Raw genomic sequence first — 16017 nt, 5'->3', positions numbered from 1 at the left:
CTGTACATCATTTATTGCCCTGTCTCTAGTGATTGGAGACTGCTCATTCACTCCCAGAGCTGATCTGAACTTGCCTAGCAACTGGACGTAGTTGCTAATGGTAACCATTCTATGGGGAAATATTTGTTCTGGGTGTCTGAGGTCTTTGTCTTTACAGAAACATAACAGTTTGATAGACTTAATGAGTGGCAATGTCTCAACCCATTCCATTCTTTTGCCTCCTAGGCATGTACAAATTTGGAAATTTTCTCGGTAGAAGCACAGTTTGTTTTTGAGGATTGGCTTCGCCCTTGATTCTAATATCTACATTATTATTATTATTATTATTATTATTATTTATTATTATTATTTTACTTAGACCAAAAATCAATGTAAGTCTGACCAAGTCTTATTGGGACTGGCTATAGATGTCTGTTTTCCTACATGGGCCCCCACCTGTGAGGTGTGGCCAGCATAAGCTATATGAAACTTGAACTCAAATTTTTAAAAATAACTAATTTAGAAAGCAGAAAAATTCATTTCAAAATGTGCTGTAGAGGTGTTTAAGCTCTCAATATGTTGAATTGAGGTTGAAAGATATTCAGTTTAAACCAATTTGCTGTAGAGCAAGTTTTCTCAGCCTCGGCCCTTGACTTGCGAACTGGATAACCCTTTGTTTTGGAGGACTGCCCTGGGCTTCGGGGGATGTTTTGCAGCCCTGGTCTCTACTCATCAGAAGCATGTAGCAGCCAACCCCCAAGCTGTGACAACCAAAAATGTCTTCAGACATTCAAGTTAGTTGAGAACTATTAATTTAAAGTGCTCAATTAAAATACGAAAAAAATTAAATACAGTATCATTAGCCAAACAAGCAAAACAGACATAATTGATTGAAAGATAAATAAGAATCTTAAAATTTTTAAGTCTGAGAAAATGGCCACAAATACCAAACCCCAATGAAATCTTCAGTGGTGCTTATAAAATACTGAAAAATATAATATAATATAATATAATATAATATAATATAATATAATATAATATAATATAATATAATATATAAAATATAAAATACTGACTTCCAAATATGTGGGAAGTCAGTACCTAGAATCACATAGACAACTTTTTAAAAACTATTTAGACCAATTTATTTTTCACCAGTTCATGTGGAATCAGTTTTCATCTTTTGATTAAGTCTTGTTTGTGACTCCAGCAATGATGAATTCTGATGATTCTAATCACTGACTAGTCAATAGGTTTCTGTATCTTGCTATAATTTAGGTTTCTGACCAGGAGTTACGTATAGCTGACCCTATGGGGAAACTATGATACCCTCAGAGACTAAAATAGATGCTCCCACCATTTCTTAATATTGCTGGCCATATTATGGTTATATCAGAGAATGTCTGAGATTGTAGGAAACACACTAAAGTATTATGTGGGCAACTCACTTTCCAATCATTCGAGAAAAAAATTTATATTATAATCGCAACTTCTCTGTAAGTTTGAAATTTTTTCAAATATTACAAAAATATAAAAATTCTACTCTGTAAATAGGCAAAAAAAAAGGGGGGGGACAATAATATAAATACTGCAGGTGACTCCACTAAATAGACTTAGCCTTAACTGAGCATGAGCTAAAAGGCATAATTATTCTCTCAGTAGGTTTCAATTCCTACATGCCTCTTACAGTGTGAACATCTGGACACATTTACATTTCATTGACAATTTCAGTTTTTATCGAGGGTAACTTCTTACTATACGCCAGTTTTTCTTTACACATTACTTTTAGAAGCTATTCCCATAAGGAGCTGCAACCAAGGAAGAAAACCAAAACTAAAAGATATCAATGAAAGCTAAGGAAGGTGAGAGTTTTGAGAAAGATGAGTGTGTATTAAATGCTAAGGGGTTGAAATGAAGACTATGACCTGTGCAGTCCCAGCATAACGGTAGGGCAGAGCTGGTATGAAACCAGCTGGGCTGGTGAGTAGAATGAACTGTTTAAGAAAGGCCATTGTCCAGGGAAGAGCTTTCCAGAGGCGTCAGTGTGTATAATCAGGTCTCCTTTAATTAGGGGCTGCTGACCACCTCCACGAATGATGACAAAGCTGATATGTGTACTATCAACGTAAGGTAAAGACCTTTTAGATTAGTCATTAAAAGGGCCAGGACAATTCCAGTGGAGGCACGTCAGTGGGTTAAAGAGGTGAGGGTGTAGAGACCTTTCCTGTTAATGACTCTTTCAAGATACCAGGTTGGGAAGGGAGAAAAACATGGTAACACCTATGGAAGAACCTAAGATTGACAGAATTTTTTTTTTTTTTTGAGATGAGAGAGGCTTAGGCACATTTAAATGTGGAGGGAAAAATCCAGAGAATGAGTAGCTTTGGAGACAAGCAGGGTGGTAGAACAGTGAGAGTCAAAGGAAGAGAGGTCTCGATGAGGCTGAGGCCCACTCCCAGAATGAAGTAAAGAGTGAACAAGCTGAAAGGAGAGAAATGTGCATTTCTGGTTTGGGGCATGAAGTGGTTCTAGGTGAAGAAATGGCTCTTTGGAATTCTATTTTAAGTCAGAAGAAAGGAGACATGGCATGGCCAAGGAAGTGAGTGACCAAAGTGGGGCATGGAACTGAAAGTATAAGGTGCAAAGTGGATCACCGATAAGGCCATGGATTGTAACTCCTAGGTGTGGCAGATGATCAGGATGGTTAGCTAGTCGCAGCTAAAATTTCCGTGCCTGAGGTGTGGTAGAGGAAAACCTGTGATCATAATTTAACTTTCCTGGGGGAATTCTATGTATAGAGAGATTCTCTACCATATTCTGCTCCCTTTATGCAAAGCATTGGCTACCTTTTTGTTTGTTTCAGATATAATGCCCCACTGTGCTAAATTTTCATGCTCAGAAGAGGCCTCTGATTTGGTATAATAGACATTTATTAAGCTCATTCAGCATAACTTGCAGGTTCCCAACCATCACCACCACCATTAGGGATCTACAGACCGACCTTGAGAAGTCATTTAGTTCCACAGGTTAACAGTTTGGAAAGCCATGTGTCAAGACATAACATAACTTAGTTCCCACATTTCTGAGAAGTAGTAAATATTTATATTCAGTCATTGTTATTTTATATCTCATATTTTCATTTTCTTATAGAATTCTCTTTCATTTTTAGTGGGTGGAGCCTTGGTCAGATGACCTGCAAAGCTCAGGGCATAACTTTCTAAACTGTTGATCCTTGAGAGGGGACTGTTTTAAAAGAATTGCTTTTAAAATGAGATTTTTGTAATGCTGCTGACTCCAGTGTTTTAAAATTTGTACTTGTACCCTTTGGCAAAGAGTGCATAGGATATCCTTTTATTGATCTAAATAAAAAATACAAGGAGACTGTTTGCTTTGCATTAAATAAATGTGCCATTTCTGCTTGAACATATATCTCAAATTCCAGTAAACAAATCAAACATGAAGGGAGATTCAACTAAAGACAAACAACAGTAAAAATGTCCAAAGTGGCTAATGATGAGCAATGAATAGACTGCCTTTGAATCTTTACAAGACTATAAAACACCCACACTCTTATCATTAGTTCCATCCGCACACTCTTCAGTGAAGTTGGGTGTTGTGCCATTATCTGGGGAAGTCAAATTTGGACTTGCCTGGAATTAAATTTGTTCCTTGGATCCTGACATTTATCAATACAGAATGTGTTCCCTAGAAAGCCGATGTCAGCACTTCAAGACACAGCAGCATTGAATAGTTCCACTTTCCTACAAAGCACTTGTTCATTATGGCTGATGTACTAGGAGTGATGTTGGATTGCATGAGCATACCACGGAGGTGACTGATGGAGGGAGGAAGGAGGATAGTCTGAAAAACAAAAGGAATAATGGAAAAAAGAGAAATCAGTTACCATCACCTTTTGTAGATGAGAGCTTGTCCCCTCCTCCCATTGCTTATTGGGTTGTTTTATTTAAATTGCTTATCCACTAAGTAGAGATTGTAACTTCTTAGTATTCCATTCAGAGCCTATTTCACAGGTGGCATTCAATAAATGTTAAATAACAACAACCAAAAAAAAAAAAATACCCACTATGTAGAGCTTCTAATTTCAAAAAATGAGGTAGAAATTGGTGTGTTGAATCTATATATTAATGGCACTGGCTTTCAATAACTTTTCCCTTCCCAACACTCTCCTGTTGATGACAGATGCGTTAGACAGTCCACAAGGCAGCTGCTACTAGCTAACCATCCTGATCATCAGCCACAGGGTGAGGAGGCATCAGGCTCTTAGAGATGAGAAACTGCACCCATGCATGCACAGACTCTTGGAGATAAGAAACTGCATGCATGCATGCACACATGTGAACACAAAGGTGACAGCAAAATGCTACTGCCCTCGAAAGAGAAGCTCTGATCCAGCCACCTGATGCACACCATCACCTCTGGCACGTGTGTCACCCACTTGAGCACAGAAGTGTGCCAGAGGGTGTTGGAAGAGAAACATCATGGATTCTTCTACAGCCGTTTCTGGTCTCTAGCAATGACCAGTGAGCTAGCCAAAAGTTCTGTCTACCATCAGCATTTGCTTAAAATGATTAGGTTGAAAAGGATTTTTAATGCTTTTTTCCTTCTTTAAAGTTTAATCTTCAGATAAAAGATTTCTTCTTATTCCGAGTGCCACTTGGCAACTGAGAGAAAGAAATTTAGCTCCAAATTAAAATAACTATTGTCAATTAGAAATTAACTACAGGGCCAGTGGGCATTTTTTAATTGAAGATATTAACAGTTATCTTTAAACATAAGAAAGGGAAATGCATATGTGAGAGGGAGGAAATGAAGGAGTCTGGCGAGGAGGCAGAAGAGGAAGAAGGTAGGAAAGGGTGGGATAAGACTTGGGTTCAAGGAGAAGAATTGAAGGGCAGAATGAGGGAAATTAAACCAAAACTATTTTTTTGCATGTGTGTGTGGCTACTTCTTTGTCTATTTACCAGCTGTGCTTAAATTGACTTGGTGTTTGGGAGAATATAATTCATCCCAGAAGGTTTTCTAAAGGGCAAAATAATATCTTTGTTTATATTAAGTGTGGAAGAGATAGATAAATGTTCTAATTTATATTTATAATTGACTCTTTACAATGGCAAATTTTAATTCTAGGGGCATGGGGTGACCGCTTCAGCATTGTGGGTACTCCAGCAGGCTTTGCCTTAACTCAGAGGAGGGGTTAGGAGATAGGTGTGACACACGGTCTCAGGAAGGGAACCTAGCACTGTAAAATAGTGGTAAAAGCACTGAGTATTTACTATGTGCCAACTGCTATTCTATCTAAATGCTTTACATAAAATGATTTTCTTAAATTCTCACAAAAAAATTGATGAGAAAGGAGACTAATACTATTCCTGTCTCACAGAGATATTAAATGACTTACTCAAGGTCACACTGAGAAAGTCATGGTACCCGAATTCTAACTCAATCACTTGGTTCTGGGAGCTGTGGTCTCAACCGAGCACTCAACATTTTGTTTTAAAAAAAGGAAAATCAGACATTTTACATACTTAGATGTAATTCTATTAACTATACTGATTCCAGCAATGTACTATAACTAGAGGTAGAATCTCACATGGCTTTTCATTAACCTCCAAGATAAATTCCTCTTTAATGGGCACGACACTCTGCCTGTTGAAGGCCCTTCGAGGTCTAGCCACGCCCTCCATTTTAGCTTCAGCTTCAGTCCCTCTTCACAACTGAGGCTCTAACCAACTACTTTAATCTTCTTTCTGTTGTCATTTTCCCCAGTGCCTGCTTGTCCTCTGCAAATACTCATTCCTTACTCATAATTCCCATATCCCTCTCTTGCTCTCTTCCCTATTTATATGATGATTTGTCTTTCAGAAATTAGCTCAGACTTCACCTCCTCTGGGAAGACATCCCTGAATTCTCCAAGCAGGTTTAATAATCCCTTCCACTGTAATCCCACAACCCCTATGTACTCATGCTTTGGAGCACTTATCACATTGCTTTATTATTTCTTTCCATATTTTATTCTGTCATTTGAATATGAAATTCAAGACAAATACAATACCTTATTCATGCTTATGTATCTGGTGCCTTTAAAAGCACCTTGTGAGAGATAGTTGATAATTATTGCTGAAGGAATATTAAATGAGCCTTATTCTCAGGCTCTTTTCACCCATCAGATCTCAACTTGAATGTCAGCTCCTCAAAAAGTTTTTTTCTGATCATTCCCTCCATTTACCCTCTGAAATAAATTAAAGATTAAGTTAAATTATTTGCCATTCCTCCCATTAATAGGTTAGTCTAAAGGCTTTCCCTTAAAACTGAGCAGATCATGACTCCTCAACCAATGTAACACAGCATAAATGATACTTTTCTAGTACCAGGCTCACACCATCAGAGACTGGCAGCTGCTTCTTCCTGTCTCTTTGGACATGTGCTCATAGATCCCAGCTGCCAAGCTGTGAGGAAGCCAAAGCAGTACTATGAAGAAGAACAGCCCACATGGAGAAGGACAGCCAACAGCCAGTAGCAAATTGCAATCCATGTAAGTAAAGTCAGCTCAGCTGGCACTGTGTAGAGTAGGGATGAGCAGTCCCAGCTAAGCCCTGATCAAATTGCAATCAGTCGGCAAAATAAATTATTATTGTTGTTTTAACCCACTAAGTGTGGTTTAGTTTGTTCCTGCGGCAATATAAAACTGGAACATCACGTAACACATCATCCTGTTTATTTTCCTTTATATAGCATGTCTCAACTTGCCAGTGTCATATTTATCATCTCTTTCCTCCCAGTCACTACCGTCGATTAAATGTGAACTCAATGCCTATCTATCCACGTCGACGAAGGGTACATGATGTAGAATAAATGCTTAGTAAATACTTATTGAATAACTGAATGCTCTTTATAGAACTATTGTTAGGGAGTTGTCTCAGAGATGAAACCAATGATTTCTGGACACTTCAATAAAGTAACCTGTCTTATGTGGAAAATTACAGTATATTTTCTGTCTAAGATGACTGTATTTCAGGTTTCATGTTATAGGAAATGATAGTTACTACCTTAGGTGTGTTTTATTTAGGGTAAAGCAGACAGTTCTTGTGTGAACAGATATTTCGTATCTTAAATTGGTTATGTTCTAGTAAGGAGAGGAAGGGAGAGCAGAGCGTGGGGAGGTCATGGTAGAAGAGAATGGTTGTGTTTACAGGCAGAGTAATTTACAAGAAAACCTGGATGGTTTAGACCTCATTTTTTTCTTAGACAACCATTCTAGAGAATTTAGTGTTAATGTATAAGCTCTCTGAAATATGATTTTTTAAAATAAATTACCTTAATAAGCAATGTTCTTTTTAAAATCCTGTCATGCTTTAATTTAGTCTTAAATAATTACACACAGTCCTTGAAAGTACAGCTCATAAAACTTAAAAAAACCTGACCTTATAGAGGTCATTTAAATGAAAGAAGAAAAAGATGTTAAAGTTTTAATGATATCTTTCCCAATAACTAGGTACTTCCTTAAAAGGCAATGAGAATTTTAGTCTTAGTATACTCATTCCCAGCTACATAAGCAAGTGGGGCACTTTAAGTCCATGTGGGAAATAAAGTATTGAATGATCAGCAAGAAGCTGAACTTTAAATTTACAAGTGCACTTTCGATTCCTATGGAAATTGCACACTTTTGGAAATGTGCTTAGATTGTCATTGTCTAGTCAAATACAATGAGAATGCAAGTTGAAGGAGCATAATTAAGGTTAAAAAAAGATACAAGGAGAATGGCTGTCTTTCATGAAGCCTAATCAGCACCTTGGCTGTATCCATGGGCACAGAATGGTCAGACACAGTCTCCTGAACCACTGGTCCTCAATTACCATCATCTATGTCTTGTTATGTAAGTATGTGCACTATTTCAGTGTCTTTGCTTAGGTAATCTGAGCGCTTGTTTGAATAGAAATTTTCTCTGAGTGCACTCCTTCAAATCCTATTTCCTAGTTCTATTTCTTTGATTTCATGCAGCTTGTCAAGTTATCAATAAAGTAAAAATACTTTTTGTTTGAGAGACAGAACTTTTTTGGCAATACAGTCAGTGAATTCTAATGTTAGGTTTAAAGAGGAATTGTAAAGATACCAAATATGCTGTTATATTTTCTGTGCATCCACAGAGATCGGAAAAACAGAAATGCCCTGATAAAAGAATTAGCTTTGCACAGCTAAAACTCCAAATGTCAGGCCTCTCCTACAGAACAATGTGAAATATAATTAAACCTGAATCCACAAGTATTTATTATTTATTGAACATCCACCGTGCTCAAAGTAATGTCATATGGTCTGTAAAGGACACAGTGAAATAAACCTATAGGCTTGACCAATGTGTGCTAATATACCATCACTTAAGAAAAAAACCTAATTTTATAAAAAATGGATTCAAAGGTTGCAAAAATGTGGCCAGAAATTGATGGGGAAGATATGCTTAGATCATCAAATTCTACTTCTCTGAGGCCTTCCTATATTTGGATAAGCAGAAGTGGCCAGGTAACAATCCATTGAGAAATATTAGGTATAGGCCAATGGAAATAAGCTTGAAGACTCATAAATGAATTAATTTTCTTCCTAATATTTTTTTATTAAGAATATTGCTAAGGTCAGGTAATGGCCAAGAATTTTAATCTAATTTAAATAATGTAAAATGGTTACAAACTTTCAATATACTGTCTGCAGACATGTGACTAGCTCACTTATTTTTTTTACTTTAAGTTATCTCATGAAGAGGCAGAACACATCCCAGAGGACAAAGCAATATTCAAAAGAAGATATTTTGGATTTCAAAATTCATCTAGGCCACAAAGAGGAGTGGGGAGATGCCTTAATCCTATGTTTCTACTTCTCCCCACTATTTTTCACTGTAGAAGTAAGTAACTGCATATTTTACTTTATAAAAATGATTTTAAAGGTTTTTTCTTTCTTATCTATAGAATCAATTTCACAAAATTAAATTGCAAGAGATTGGTACATTTGCAATCATTGCTGGTCCATCTCTTGCTCCTAGAATACAATTCTGGTTATTTCAAATACTCCTTGACTTAGGATATAAAATGTTCTGTACAGTTTTCACATTTGTTTCAAGGGCAAATTTTCTTACAAATGAAGACAATTAATTATCTTCAAAAACTTGGCAGAACTCAGATATACCTCAGTAAAAACCTGTTTCAAATCATCACATTCAAATTCAAACGCGTAAAGTGTTATACGAGCCAAATATATGATCGTGAGGGGTGAGATGATAATCCTGTAGGCAATGCTAGGAAGTTTGGGATGTTTTGTTTAGGTAATGGGAACCTGCAGAAGAATTTTAAGCAGGGGAATGGAACAATAACATTTTTAGTTAAAAAGGTAACTAGAAGCAGTGTGAAGAATGAATTGGAGGAAACAAGATTGGAGACCAAGACATCATTTGCAATAATCTCAATAAGAAATGAAAAGAATGTGTATAAAGGTGTAGAAATAAAAATGGAGAAGAGAGATAGAGATGGATAGGTTCAAGAGATATATACAAAGTAAAATCAAGATGTGGTGATTGACTAAGTGTGAGAGGAAAGAAGAGGGTATAGTTATAATCCTCATGGCTTCTGGCTTTGGGAGCTGGGTAGACACTGGTACAATCTGACAGAATAAAAGGGAAAAAATAAAGAAGTAGCAGTTCGGAGATGACAACAAGTTGAAGACTCTTGAAAGCATCTTCCCAATAAGATGCTTGAAATAGTTGAGAAATCTAGGTCTGGAAATTAGGACAGAAAGTTTCTGCAGATTTTTATATTTATTTAATTGTGCCCTCTTTGTTCCAAACGGGTGCAGGGAACTGTTAACTAGTATACATAGGACTTGTAAATCACTGGTATATAGATGAGAGTTGACAAGATCACTCAGGGAGCGTAGATAGAATGAAAAAAAAAAACAGAATTAAACCATCACTTACAGAAGAGTAAGTAGAATAGAAATCTGCAGGAGATATGAAGGAAATAGAAGAACCAGGAAGAAAAGTTGTCCCAGAAGCCAAGTAAAGAAAATGTTTCAAGAATGACAGCTATCAATAGTATTAAATGTGACATGAAGGTGAAATATGATTAACCAATACACAAACGCATTCTTATTGCATATCTAATAATTAACAAAGCCGCTGTCCACAGAGTGCCCTCTTTACCCTGCTTGGTACATAATAACACCCTATGCAGAACCACCCCCAAGCATGAATGCTCTCTGCACTTTGCTTGGGCTCTGACAGCCCACACTGGGCTGCCTTCCCATGACAATATCCTCCTCTTCTTGATCAGATTTCAGTACAGCACTCTGACCCACCACAGCACCTCCTTGCCCCAGGCAAGGAGCTACAGCATACCTTGCCCCACTTAATGTGGTTAAGAAGGAACTATCCATGAAGGGAAGGGGAAGAAAAAGAAAGAATAAACTTGTGTAATTTAAATGCGTCCATGATCTGGATCGTCTAGCCTCAAACTCCAGTATGTAGTGCCTGCTTCTTGTTTACAGGAAGCCCTGGGTCCATCCAGATGTGGCAACTGTGATAAGCCATTTTGGCCAGCCAAGAACTTTAAAATATTCATTAGATCTGTCAATAGGAGGTTGTTACTGATCTTGGTTAGAACAATTTTGCTGTCTTTCTTCATCTGTACTTTAAATATTATGGATTCTGCCTTTGGCCTTTATTTCTTCTCCCTGATATATATTTTATGTATACCCTTCACAAACTTTGTTCTCTAAATTGATAACTGTAATTCCCCAGTTATAATCTTTCATAATTGTTAGATTCCTCTTTACAAATATCTTGTAAACTTTATCAAATGTTTCACAGATAACTAAGAATGGCCAAAGTGTAACTATTGCCTTCCCCTCCCCCCCCCGCAAAATCTACTAATCCTACTGTGTTTTCTTCTTCCTGAATGGCATTTCTCTTCTATTTGTCACCCACATTAAATATCTAATGCAACTCCATACTCTTTCCTTTCCCTGATTCCTCAAATTTACTGTCTAAGCCCTTCCTAAATAAATCTCAAATATACCCCTTCCTTTTCTTTTCTACTATCAGTGTCTTAATTGGATGTTTTGGTTCACAGCTCATATTCACATTCAGGAAGGAACTCATTCCTTCCACCTTCTAGGATGTTGCCTGCTGATGGCTCGCTGCCGAATCCCCTCTGACCAGGAATTTTCCTTAGTCAAGGAGATCTGCATTACTAAGGTTACACTGCCTTTCCAGGGGCAACCCATATCTACTGACTACTGGTTGGTGCAGGGGTAAAAAGCCCAGCCCTCTTTCCACAAGTTGGACAACTATGAATAGCCATCTCAGTACCCTAGTTCCCCCATGGGATGAGCTGAAGATTCACTACAATTCCATTGTAGTTCACCTTCTCTCAATCCTGATTCCTCCACTCCCTCACAGATGTTGTTGCCAAAAGCATTCCCGAATAAACTTCCTGTGTGTAACTCTCCATCTTACCATTTGTTTGCTTGGAACTCTGACTGGAGACAAGAAGACAGGTGATGCCAAGAGAAGACCAAAGAAAATTTTGAAATTGGAATATCGACAAGTCAACTTGGTGGTATTTACTAATAGAAAACCCTTATCTATGATATGCTGTAAGCAGCATGTTACCTAGCATGTCCAGGTTTGCTAATGGTAAGCCAGTCAGAAATTTGTAGATTTATGAGGCATGTCCCTCTATAAAATATGGTACCAGCTGTGTAACTACCGGAGCACAAAATAGAAAAGTTTAATGAATGAAACAGCCTTCTTATATACCTCAGAGGTCAGCAAACTACAGGCCATGGGCCAAATCCTGCCATGCCTATTCTCTTATATATTGTATATGGCTGCTTTCTCACCACTACTATAGAACTGAATAGTTGCTATAGAGACCATGTGGCCTGCAAAAACTAAAATACTGACTATCTGGCCTTTTACAGATAAAGTTCGTTGACCCCTGGTATAGATGATGGCCCACAAGCACCACTTAGAAAACTAATGTCTGAAAGCTGAGCCATGGCTCATCGTAATGTAGCAAGGAGGGAAAAAGTCAAAGTGGTATAGTTCCTGTAAACCAAAGGAAGAAAGTCTTTCTAGATGGAGGGAGTTTTGTTAGCTAAAGTTTCTTTTAATTAACAGAGCTATAAATCAACTCTCCTGTGATTTAATTTAGGTAAAAGTTCCCCTTAATCCCTCAATTAGAAAGTAATGGGGATCTGGAAACTCAGGAGACCTTCTCTCTTGCCTCTTTATTGTTTCCTGACTTAACTGGACTAGTGGTGCTCACCTTACTGAAGCAAGTAGCATTGCAATATTTTACTATAGAACAATGTTTGGCATGCACTGCAAAGTCCCTCAAGGTCTACAGCTCCTTATATAGAGATTCATTCTCTAATTTTCTCGGTAGTTAAGCTGGTCATTCTTCAATGAAGGTGCTCCGAATTCCTTTTAAAAGATGCCTCAATGTTTAGAATAGATCTTAATAAAGTTAAAGTTTGGAAAACTCTAACTGAAAGAGAGGGTTAAGGGTCTAGATTCCCATCTGCCCCTTCCCTGCGGTCCCTTCCACAGTGGCCCCAGAACTGAGTTTCTTGGAATCCCTAGAGCTGAATGGATCAGACTGAAATATCACTTATCAATAAAACAGATTATATTAGGGTATCTTCTAAGCCTAATTTATTATGACTTTAAAGTCTCATATCTTAGGCTCAAAAGATTCTTTTCTCTGCTTTATCAACTCTTCCGTGTTCTTTGATAGAAATACATATTACATGTTCAAGTGTGCCACATGTTTCATTACGTTTCAAAATAGATGTCCTGGCTTTCCACCATAGAAAATCAGAAGACTCCTTTTTTCCTCCACTTTTCCATCTTTGTTTATAGAGGAGAAAACTTCTGCTAATACGTCCAGCGCTCACAGGCTCCATCTCATTGGACGAGTGACCAGTCTGACTGGTCAGAGTCCAGGGTATTCTCTGAACCACATTTCATCAGCATTTATGGTCCCCCACTTTAAAGGCCAGTAAGACTGCCTCCTCTTTTACCCTCTGTGCAGATACATACAGCCACTTCCTATCTTCCTGAGTTTGCATGCCCAGACAGGGCCCAGGGTTTGCCTTCTAGAAATATGTGGTCCACATTATTGCATATTCCAATGTTAAATGGACACTTAGGTTCAAAATATTAAGGGCAAGACCCCAGAATAACTTTAGCACTAAGCTTCTCAGTCCAATGAAATTTAATAGAAGCATAGCATTTAGAGAGTTATTAGGCAGTGACCTGCTCATTAATAAAAACTTTGATGTACTAATGGGAACAACTCTGGAAGGTAGCAGGTATCTGCTAGTCCAGAAATGGACTTAGTGACATGAGTTGTGATAGCTAGAAATTAAGCCAACTATGGCTGAATCTCTAGGTACTGAGCTATAGAGAGCTTAGCAGAAAACAAAATAAAAAAGAAACAGTCATTTTAGGGATAGGACACCACGCTTATTTGCCAGAATCACAAGCAAAGATCTAGGATTGGGTCTTGGACAGAGATAAAGATTTCTTTCCTGGAAAGAACAGGAAATCAGAATAAAGATGAAGTTTCTCTTCCATGGAATGCTTTACAAACAGATGATTTTCATAAACAAGACATTTTTCATAAGACATGAAACCTGAAGCACTTTTTTCAACTCTGGGGCACATTAGAATCACACAGGGAGCTTTTAAACATACAAGTCTGATTTCTAAACCCTACAACCAATCAAGTAATAACGGAATCCCTAATGGAAGGGGTCCAAGCAACTGTAGTTTTAAAAGTTCCCCAGGTGACTCTAATGTACACCCAGGTTTGGGGATCACCAGGCAGTGTAAATACTGTAGAAATATAAAAGGAAAGATTTTTGTTGCACTGAATGCTGTAAGGCAGAAATAGAACAGGTTTTGCTATTTGTTTTTATTTTCACGTGTTATATAGTTCAGCCAGGGCTGAGGGACTGCTTGGAGGAAAGGTCTGTGGGAGAAGAAATGGATTTTCGTGCTGATGGAAAGGTGAAGGTTTAAATTTAAAAAGCTGAGGAAAGGCAAAGTTTTGGAGTGAGAGGCTCATAGGAAAGGTCTCATTTGGATTTTGAAGAACTGAAAGTTGTTTTGAGGGTTAAAATCACACGGTAGAGACTAACCAAGAATTTTGGTAACCTTCGTATTTATTTAGACTGCCCTTATGACTAGCATCTACTGTAGGTGTGCTAATGAGATAAAGAATATTCTGAAACCTTCCTACTTCCTTTCTTTGTTCACTTCACACTGTTAAGAGTAGCACCAGGAAAACTCAATTTTTAAATTTCAGGTCCAGCCAAATCGTTAAAATAGCTAGGGTGGCTTAGTGGCTTCATAAAAATTAAATCAGGCACACATTTGAGTAAGCTCATTATGGAAGTAAGAATCCACAGAGCCATTTTAAGGTTGATGCCTGATCCAAAATCTTGCTATTATCTTATATGCATGTGTCTATACGTGCTGGAATGTCCAGTATGTGGTTATATAAAAATGCCTGATGGCAACCCCTCTGCTTTCGCCAATGGATATTTTGATTTATACTGTTTCCAGCTTTATTCTACTTCCACTGATTAGTTTGCATTTACATTTTCATAGCATCCAGCTGCTCAGCATTCATGATTTACATTCATCCAATGTAATTAAAGTATTTGTTGTGGGTTTATAAGCTTTTTAATGGTCTATATTTCTGCATTTTGTGTGTCTCCTTTTCCAAATTTATTTTATTCATCAAGCTGTGTCCTAAAAAGCAGTAGAAACAATTACCTCTGAAGTATGTTAGTATACAGCATGAATAACGCTCATGCTGGATTTAAAACTACCCTCACTCGAATTACCAATTCAGTACTGAAAATAAATGTCTCTCTCTCCAGAAATTAGAATCTAATTATGTACAATAAACCATGTTAAATAATATCAAGGGTCTAGCCTAAACCAACAAAGATTCAAACATCCCCATGGAAAGCTGAAATGTTCCCTCTCACATTTGGTCTTCAGGGCCAAGGTTATTTTCAGAGGTCTCTCACATCGTTGAGAGCCTGTCCAGGTTTCAACACCACAGGGTTTAAGTGCACATTGAAGAAGAAGTAGCCTGTTTCTCTTGTCTGCTACTCTGCACAAACTGATTTGGGAAATGCTTTTATTTCCGTCCCCTGTAATTAATAGGTAATTAGCTGTTGCTCTGGGAAGTAACAGCAAAATGACAAACCATTTAGGCTTACTACAAATGAAATAACCCAGTGCAATCGATACTTTAGTATAATTTCAGGAGCTGAAATAATCTCTAGGATTTAAATTCCCACTGACTTCAGAATCAATCCTAACTTCTAAGTCTTTTTTGACATTAATATCACTCCATATTTGCTTTCATCTTTGGATATATGCCTATAAAACCCTGGAATCAGCTAACCTTGCCTTCTCAGCTTAATTCTTTTAGCCAGCTCTCAGGCTTTTTCCAGGCCTATACAAATTTCACCAATTTACCATATTATGAGATGCTAAAGCACACTTTTCATCTATTTCAAGTCACAGGTTAAGGCTAACGTGTTAAAGAAGCTCTGCCCAGTTGTTTACCAACAATTTACCCTCAACTTTTGAATCATCACATAATTTTAACATTTTGGAACAATAATTGTATTCTTGTGTCTGTTTATCTTTTTAGTATTCAGATGTGTGGTTTTGACCATCTCATCTCTCCTGTTTGGTTGAAGATAGAGAGTAAGAGATTACTCTTTGTTTTAATTGGTGCTGAAAAAGTTTTAAATGATTGTCCAAAAAAGTAGTTATTTTGGTTGGAAGAGGGAGTAGGAACTTGGTAGTAATACAATGGAACTTCATCCCAATTGATTTCTGTTTGAAAGAAACAGAAAATGTGTAAGGAGATAATTATAAATATCTCTGATATGCTAATTAGAATGTTAATATTCGCTGGCCTGCTGGCTTTTAATTAAAATAAG

At 37.4% G+C, this 16017-nt stretch overlaps 1 long non-coding RNA gene across 1 annotated transcript in view; it reads right to left on the bottom strand.

Moving 5' to 3' along the window:
• Positions 1-3170: 3170 nt before the first annotated feature.
• Positions 3171-16017, bottom strand: part of LOC120608548 (uncharacterized) — a 59541-nt gene continuing 46694 nt past the window's right edge. Inside the window, exon 5 of the long non-coding RNA XR_005654418.1 lies at positions 3171-3840. This is a non-coding gene — a long non-coding RNA (uncharacterized LOC120608548). The remainder of the gene's footprint in view (positions 3841-16017) is intronic.

The sequence above is a fragment of the Pteropus medius genome, unplaced genomic scaffold (genome assembly GCF_902729225.1).
Source record: "Pteropus medius unplaced genomic scaffold, Ma_sr-lr_union100, whole genome shotgun sequence".
Classification (NCBI taxonomy): domain Eukaryota; kingdom Metazoa; phylum Chordata; class Mammalia; order Chiroptera; family Pteropodidae; genus Pteropus; species Pteropus medius.
Note: the sequence above shows the minus strand (reverse complement) of the source record. Positions and strands in the feature narration are given on the sequence as shown.